At 34.4% G+C, this 8870-nt stretch overlaps 1 protein-coding gene across 2 annotated transcripts in view; it reads right to left on the minus strand.

Annotated features, from left to right (window-relative positions):
* MSR1 (macrophage scavenger receptor 1) overlaps positions 1-7899 on the minus strand; it is a 264617-nt gene extending 256718 nt beyond the window's left edge. For both annotated transcript variants that reach the window (XM_047716032.1, XM_047716024.1), the window contains exon 1: positions 7813-7899. The gene's annotated coding sequence lies outside the window, so the exon portion shown is untranslated. The remainder of the gene's footprint in view (positions 1-7812) is intronic.
* Positions 7900-8870: the final 971 nt, after the last annotated feature.

Genomic DNA, 8870 nt, shown 5'->3' on the forward strand with positions numbered 1-8870 from the left:
CTCAGCCTCTTCACTATGTGAGTAAAATTCATTTCATCCAGTGCCTGTGTGAATGACGTCTTTCTCAGAGACCCAGAACCATGGAGTGTGTTGACTTCCTTGTTTTGCTGTTCATGGTGGCAGGCATGGTTAGGCTATTTTCTATCTTTTTCTGCCGGAAGTGGTTAAAAGTGTGTCACTGGCTTGAACAGCTGGCAGATGGTTTCATCGGCAACATTTATCTCCTCCCACAATGGATTTTTCCACACCATGCCACAGTTATCTTGGCTCCCTAATACTCTTTCAACTGGCCAAGTTCATATCCAACAATGGGACAATATATTTATTGGTATTTCCTCCTGAAATTCACTTTTGCTAGGTCTTCGCAAGACTGCCTTACATTTAAAACTCCATTTACAAGTCATTTTTTTCAAAATGACCTGACTGAACCAGTCAAATGAAAATAGCAACTAGCCATCAGTCCTTGGTCCTGTACTTGGCTTCATTTTCTTCACAATATAAGATTGTATGAAATTAGATACTTTTTTATTGTATGTCTCTCACATAGAAATGAATTTTTTCAGGAGGGCAATGTTTTATCTGTTCATTATTTAATCTTTAGTCATTAGAATGGTTCATGACATACAAGAGGTATGAATAAACATTGGTGAATGAAAAAAGGAGGAAAAAATGAAGAAAGGAGTTGGTGGAGAAGAAATGTTTGAGAATATCTTCTTAATACTTTCAAAAGTACTTAATATGTAATACTTTTAAACTGGAATACAAAAGAACAGTTTATAACTTTCAGTAGTAATTTCTTTCTCTCAGAATTTCTATATATTACTTATCCACTAACCAGTTACTATGGAAAATCAAGTAAGCCTGACTTTTTTCTCATTTGTGTATGATTTGTTCTTTCTCCCTGGTAACTCAAGGGATTCTCTACTTTTGCATTCTGATAATAAACCAGATGTGTCTTAGTGTCAAATTTTACTGCAGTGTGCTGCATATATTGTTCCTGTAGTATAATTTATCCTCTCATTCTATAGAAAAAGTTCCTTAAAGTTTTTGTCTCCCTAACTTATATGATAATATTTTTGGTCTGTGTCTTAGATTGTACTTTAGGCATAACTATTTACTTTTATGACAGATGCATTCTTTCTGTCCATGTCTAACAGCTTCTCTATTACTATTTTAACTGCACGTCTCCAGCCTCCATCTCTCTCAAGCATTTTTATCATGCTTATAGTTCATTTTCAGCAATGTCAAAATCTATTCCATTTTCATTTAATATAAGTTATTTATTTCATCATTAATAATGTGAACCCTGGTCTCAATCTGCTCCTTTGCTCGGAAATTTCTCTTTCCCGAATAATCTCTTGTTTATCAGCTTACTCATCAATTTCTATTTATGTGAATTTGTATTTTTATTAAGGGCTTCTCTAACTTAAGTTTTTGCGGGGAATCATAAACTTGGGTTATAAGAGTTATATTCTTCTGGGCTGGCCACAGTGTTTTGAGTGCTCTCCCTTCTCCCACAATTTTGGTACTGTATTTTGGTACTATTTATTCTTATCTTACTCATTTCTCTTAACTCTACTTCCCAATAGGTATGAATAGTGTATACTTTTAAAATTAGATTTTTCTGGGGCTCCTGGGGAGCTCAGCATGTTAAGCCTCTGCCTTCGGCTTGGGTTGTGATCTCAGGATTCTGGGATTGAGCCCCACATTGGGCTCTCTGCTCAGTGGGGAGTGTGCTTCTCACCCCCCCCACCCCACCGCCTACCTCGCTGCCTACTTGTGATCTCTGTCTGTCAAATAAATAAGTAAAATCTTAAAAAAATAATAAAATTAGATTTTTCTGTTTCAATAATTTATTTTTAATGGCATTCAACTTTTGTAACTAGATAAGCAATAATAGCATAGATATCTATATTATGCTTATGTGGTTTGGGTGCTTGCAGTCAGATGTTGTATGCATAATTTTTGTGTTCTTGGATTCTTAATTTTATTCAATATTTCAGTTTACTGGTCATCAAACTTAAGTACTTTTAAAAGAAAATTTATGCATATTTTTAAATTCCTGTATAACTGAAAATGTCTTTCTATTGTCTTTACCCAAGAAGATAGCATGGATATGTAAAAAATTCTTTATAATGTTTTTTCTTTCAAAATTTGCATAATATTTCTCTGTTGCCTTTTAACCTTGAGAGTTGCTGAGAAGTCTGTAGCCAGCTTAATTTTGTCTCTTTGCAGATAAGTTACTCCTTCTTCCCTGCCTGAGTACTTGTAGACTGTTTCTTATCCTTCTTTTTGGTGTTTATCTGAGGAAAGTTTTATAAATTTTTAGATTTGACAATGGTTTCTGTTACATTTGCTCTATAGTCTTTATAATTATGTTGAATCTCAATTTTCTGTTATAATTATTTAAAATAAATTTCATAATTGTTATCATTTTTTAATGTTGTATAAATGCATGTTGTATAATGCATAAAAATATATATATATATAATGTATAATGCATAAAATAAAATAAATTTCACTAATTATCAGTTCGGTTGTCTAAAAAAAACAGTTACGGTCTTTGTTGGAACCAAAGAATTTTAAAGAATAGAATTAGGATTTTCCAACATAAGCAGACAGGAAGATCATATTTATGTATAAAGTTCAAACGGTCTGCTCAAATGATAGAATGGTGAAACGAGTGATTACTGCCAGACTGGCATAATGAATGAGATATTTTTTAAACCTAAAATTCAAATTGTGAAATAAATATATGTGTGTATTTGAATACCAATTCAGAAAGTTACTGTATCGTTTTTAAAAGTAAGCAAAATAAAATAATTTATAGAAGAGTGAAGAGCATGTTGAATGCATAAAGTCATCTTATAACTGTGGTATTTACAAGTCAAATTCATCCTGGAATACACTATTAAATATTGTTTTCCATATTCTGAGGATGAAGTTGTGAACTTGAAAAAACACCTCAGGAGACTGAGATGTGTAACAAAAAGAAAAGGTATAAAAGGAAGGGAGGAAAGAAGAAAATGTATACTTAGAGAATCTCAATAAAATATAAGTAATTATTTTGGTAAAAATTTTAGAACACTGGGATAAAGGGAAATATTAAAATTTAGTCATTTATCTGTCAACATGGGAGAGGGGAGGAAGGTATCATATGGACTTCTAATTAAGATCTTGGAGTTTAATTATGTTTCGTTTAACTTAGCTCATTCAGGTGGGAGTTAATAGGGGACATCAGTAAGAGTAGCGTAAATTCAGAACAGAAATATGGACTGAAACTATCTTATGAATGACCTTGAATTTTCAAGATGAAGTTCCACTTAATTTTATATGCACTGGGGTACATTGAGTTTTTTGAGTAGGTATATTATTCAAACACAGCTGCATGTTTGGAAAATTAAACTAACTGTTTTGATTTTGAGTGGGAGAGGTATAGGAAAACCAGATCAAAAACTCTTTCAATACTCCAAACAGGCAATTTAACTAACTTGATTGGAATGGAAAATTTTGTAATATTTCAGAAGATGTTATAAAGTTAATTTAACTGAACCTCAGAATAGAAAAAGATCAATACTAAGAAGACATCATATATTAGCAGTATGTAGTTAGGACTGACCAGATTTACTCTTAGGCATTTAGAAACAAATGTGACAGGGAAAATGATAGATGGCAATAGGGTTACATTTTGCACTCTTTTGAAGACTCTCCTATCAAGGCTGTAGATTCCTAAGTTAAAGCATCTAGTTTCCCCTAAAAATCATTTCCCTTTTATTTGGTAAACAAGTTGTGTTCTCCTGTCTCTTATTCTACCACAATTAAGAATGATTCTGCTGACAAAAACTGAAAATTTACTATTTTTCTATTCATTTTTTTTAAGATTTTATTTATTTATTTGACAGACAGAGATCACAAGTAGGCAGAGAGGCAGGCAGAGAGAGAGGAGGAAGCAGACTCCCCGGAGCAGAGAGCCTGATGTGGGGCTCGAATCCAGGACCCTGAGATCATGACCTGAGCTGAAGGCAGAGGCCTTAACCCACTGAGCCACCCAGGTGCCCCCTCTATTCATTTTTTTAAAAGATTTTATTTATTTATTTGACAGACAGAGATCACAAGTAGGCAGAGAGGCAGGCAGAGAAAGAGCAGGATCGATGCTGGGCTCGATCCCAGAACTCTGGGATCATGACCTGAGCTGAAGGCAGAGGCTTAACCCACTGAGCCACCCAGGTGCCCCTCTATTCATTTATGTAAAAAGGCATTATGCATGCTCAAGATGGAAATCTCAACAAATACAATGGATGTGGACTTTCTGACCCCAAGACACTGTTTGATTTATAGAGAATTCAAGGACAGTATAAGGAACACGAGAAGAGTACCTGCATTTGTCTATCATATTTTCTCTGGCAATAGCAAAGACAAATGTAAAGTGTTTAGTAACATAATGTTATTCTTGGGGTTTCATCATGTCCCCAGGAAACAGGACCACATACGTGTCCCTCTGTCTCTCTGTTTCTCTCTCATACACTTTTCTGTACATTAAAAAACATTAGATCAGGATAATGGCCTCATTTATAAGATTTAGCAGTTTTGAGTTGAAACAACTCCGTGCTCATATTCTTTAATTCAACTTTTAACAGAGGGGAAGAATGTATAGTTATATGGTATCCCCCAAAATGAATAAGTAAAGCAAAAATGAAAATATAAGCTTACCTTAAAAAATTGTAATGTAATGAATATAACTTTAATTTTTTCCTAGATGTATATGTTATTGGTGTATGGCCAGCAAAAGCATGGTTGAAAGCACATCTTAAAATTATGATTCTTTTCCCTGTGGTGCACACTGTATAGTGTTATCTGGATGTTCCAGCAAAGAAGGAAAGACTTGATGCTCTAGTTGTTGAGTGGGCTCTACGCGGTATCTGTCAGATATTAGCTCCTTATAATCACCTCAGCTGGAGAAGGCTATATCCCCAAGATGGCACCCTTTCTCCAGATGGCTCACATCTGATGACTGTTTTTAGAGATTACAGTGGTCTGGCCAATGTAGCCCAGATATGAGCAACAGTGAAGGGCTACTCTACCTTTTCACAGGGTTAACCAAGATTGTTTTAGATCTGATCACAGTTCAACCACTTCCTCTGCCCAGCCCTAACTTCTCTCCCATTTTTGTCAAGTACTGATCCCAAGCGGACTCCTTAATCACCATACTGCATGGTATGCATAATGTCATCATAGAGTCAGTTTCCCAGCAACCTGTGACATTTTCTTTCATGAGAAAACTCAGAAGACACTAAAAAACCCCCAAACAAACAAACAAAAACACTTACCCATTTATTTTTTAATAAGAGCTGCATGCTAAGTTTACTGAAATTTAAAGGTTAAATTGCTATTTTGAAATTCCCAATATGGAAGTGCCCTGGTTAGTGATCCGACATTAGTGCTTAGAAAATGACACCTGAGCAAGTGCTAATCCCCATACTTAGTATGACGCTTCACTGGCAAAGAAAGTACAATGATAATTTTCCACCAGCACCTAAACATTGGTATGTTAAATATGCTAATATTGTTCCTTGGAATCTTTACAGTTATCCAGAAATACAGCTAGAATAGCATTGTAGATATTGGAATGGAAAGGAAAACATTGGTTTGTGAAAGTATTTGAAAAATGATCTAATGTGGAAAACAGCAATTTCTGTTGAGCAAAATTCTTAGGCAACAGTAATTTATTTGCCTTTTTTATACAGGGACTTACATAAAACAAGTATCATGGTTTAGTCCTAATAAATCATTATCATATAATTCTATTTTTCCTCAAACCTTATCTATGGAACAAAGCTAGGTATAATAAATCTTTTAGCTATGATCAGAAGGAATTCCAATACTTCACAAAAAGCAGAAATGTCATATCAATGGAACCTGATAATACTTTGTGTCACAAAAAGGTAAAGAGCTAAAGCTTTTAAGGAGGAATCCTGGAAATTTTCTGAATTAAAATGAAAATATTTGTAATCTGTTATAGGTTGAATTGTATCGCTCCTAAAAATAGATATATTGAAGGGGTAATTCCCGGTACCTGAGAACATAACCTTATTTGGAAATAGAGTTTTTACAGAGATATTGAAGTTAAAATGAGGGGTAATTAAAGTGAATCCTAACCCAATATGACCGGTGTCCTTATAAAAAGCAGAAATTGGCACAGAGAGATAGACATGCACTAAGAGAAGATTATGTGAAGAGACATAGGGAGAACGTCACATGACGACAGGAGGTACACTGCCACAGAGCTGAGGAACACCAGAGGCCAGCGGCAACTGGAAGACATAGGGAAGGATCATTCCCCGACAGGTTTCAGAGGAAGCACAGGTCTGCTGACAGTTTGATTTCAGGCTTTTAGCTCCAGAACAATGAGGCAATAAATTTCTGTTGTTCTAAGTCACTCTGTTTGTGGTTCTTTCTTACGGCTGCTCTAGGAAACTAATATATAACCCAATAACTTTAAAAATACATTTTGATGATTTGTCCCTTTTTTGATATTTTCTTAACCACACGTTCAGTTATATGATTTGATATTACATGGTGTGTGTGTGTATGTATGTGTATATATATATATATATATATATATATATATATATATATTTCTATGGGATAGGTTTCCAAAGCCACAGTTGCTATGTTATTACTATTTTATATTATTCTACATGTCATTATAAAAAGCATTCTGTTAAGCTGAAGTATCCAACTTTACATAAAGACACCTTTGAAGGGAGTTAGATCTAAAGTCACTTTAAGCACCTGCAAATTTCAGCCTGAGTTTAGGGAGCTAAATTCCAACAAGGCAAATGAATATTTGTTCCAGTTCTAAGCAATAACTTCCCTGCAATTACTACATTGGTAAAACAGTTATAGCATAATGTTAATAAAATGCATCTCTTACCCTCAAACTCTGCTCTGATTTTCAGTTGTACCAATGAAACTTTCTGAGTGGGCATGTTAATGGCCCTGATAATTAGGTTGAAAGGTTTTGAGGGAAGCAATTAAAATGATTTAATTTTTAAAAAGAATCAAGGTTAGAAAAGTTGTTCGTAATTTTTAATAATGATGAATAACTTGTTAAAGACACTTCTCAGGCATTATTTAGATTCTCAGTAATGTACTGAAATATCACATAGTGTTAATTATTTCAAGTATATCCCTCCTGAGGACATTGCCTTCTGCCTTTGCCATCACATTATAATCTAAAGGAAAATGAGGATTTCCCAACATCATAATATCATGCTAGGGTACAGGAGGAAGAGAATAAGTAATCAGTGAAGAGATACTAAGGTATTTGAGCATATCTCTGATGATAATAAACATTCTGGCTGGAAATGCTTAAAGTATGTTAGGAACTGGTTATACTTCTGCATAAAAGGCTATCATTTGTCGGTAATCACAATCATTATAAACAACCAAAACACTGCCTTTCATAAAAAATGGTCCAGAATAGTGTGATAAATGGACCTACTTCATCTGATTTTCACTTTTGTGGACTGCTCTGGGTCTAATCATTCACACTTTGGATGTAACAATAGCAACCAGGCATAGGCCATGTCCTAAAGATCCCAGGGTATGCATTAAAGTAACCATGTATCAGGAAAGTACAGTCCTTCAACGATGACATGCCACCTTCCTACTTACTCATAAGAATACCTCAGCACGTGCAATATATTTTCATTTTATCTGAATTAGCATTGTATCACTTCACATATTAATATAACTTCACATGCTTAAAACTTCCTGTGTGAAATTGATCTTTGAGCCAGGCATACTCACCAAGACTTGCTAGAGGTGCTCACAGCTGGCCATCACTGGGAATCATCAATTGTGAGGAATGTGATTTCTTAGTACTCTTAAGATACCCGTAAATTAAATACATTACTGAGTTTATACTTTCAACCTTGACATTCACAAGTAGCTGGAGTGAACTACAAGGGCGATATGTTACTTAGTGTGGGTTATGGGAGAAGAATATGCTGAAGACAAATTTAATCTTTTAACAATTTGCTTAGGAAAGCAAATTGTTAGTGAACCTCTGGGACAGCGAAAGGTACGAAGAGAGAAAGAGAGACAGCGATGGGGAGGGTTGGGAGAGATAGAGAAAAGGAGCGGGTGGTGGTGAGGCAGTTCTGAGTTAGCATATTACAAATGAAGAAGAAAGAGTAAGGGAAGTGTAAACTGCAGCATTCTCAAAAGAGTTGGAATGATGAGTAAGTACAGAAACCAAACCTAAGTATCTGGACTTTCATTGTATTCATGTATTTCTGCACCCATTTTGGTGCCTGGAAAGAATTCCTTAAAATTATTAAAGGTGTTGAATGTTCATTCATTAAGTAATGTTTGGCTATTCCCATTCTGGTTATAAATTGCATATGATCAGTAACCCTGTACTTAGCAGTTCATGAAAGACTGCTATAAAATAATGAGCTGTGACATATCAGTAAATGTGACATCTAAATAAGGAAATATTTATATATTTATAGGTGACCATAAAGACCATATTTATTTCTAGTTCTCATTCCATTCCAGGACATGATTTATACAATTTTAAACAGAAACATTGCTTAGCCTTAAATTTTAGTATTTCAATTTATTTCTTGGAATTAGGAAAAGAAAGAAAAATTTGAGGCCAATTTTATTTAATTTCATTTGATAAATCATGTGTCATTCCTCCTTTTAAATACATAAATTTAAACCATAGTTTCAGATATAAATGAGTAAGTAACAATCACAAAGGTGGTTATGGTCAATTTGCACTATTAAAAAAATCAGTTTATCTGAAGGAAGCTGAACTCATTTACAATGATGAATAAAGTCATTATGATGATGAATAA

Source organism: Lutra lutra, chromosome 2 (genome assembly GCF_902655055.1).
Source record: "Lutra lutra chromosome 2, mLutLut1.2, whole genome shotgun sequence".
Classification (NCBI taxonomy): domain Eukaryota; kingdom Metazoa; phylum Chordata; class Mammalia; order Carnivora; family Mustelidae; genus Lutra; species Lutra lutra.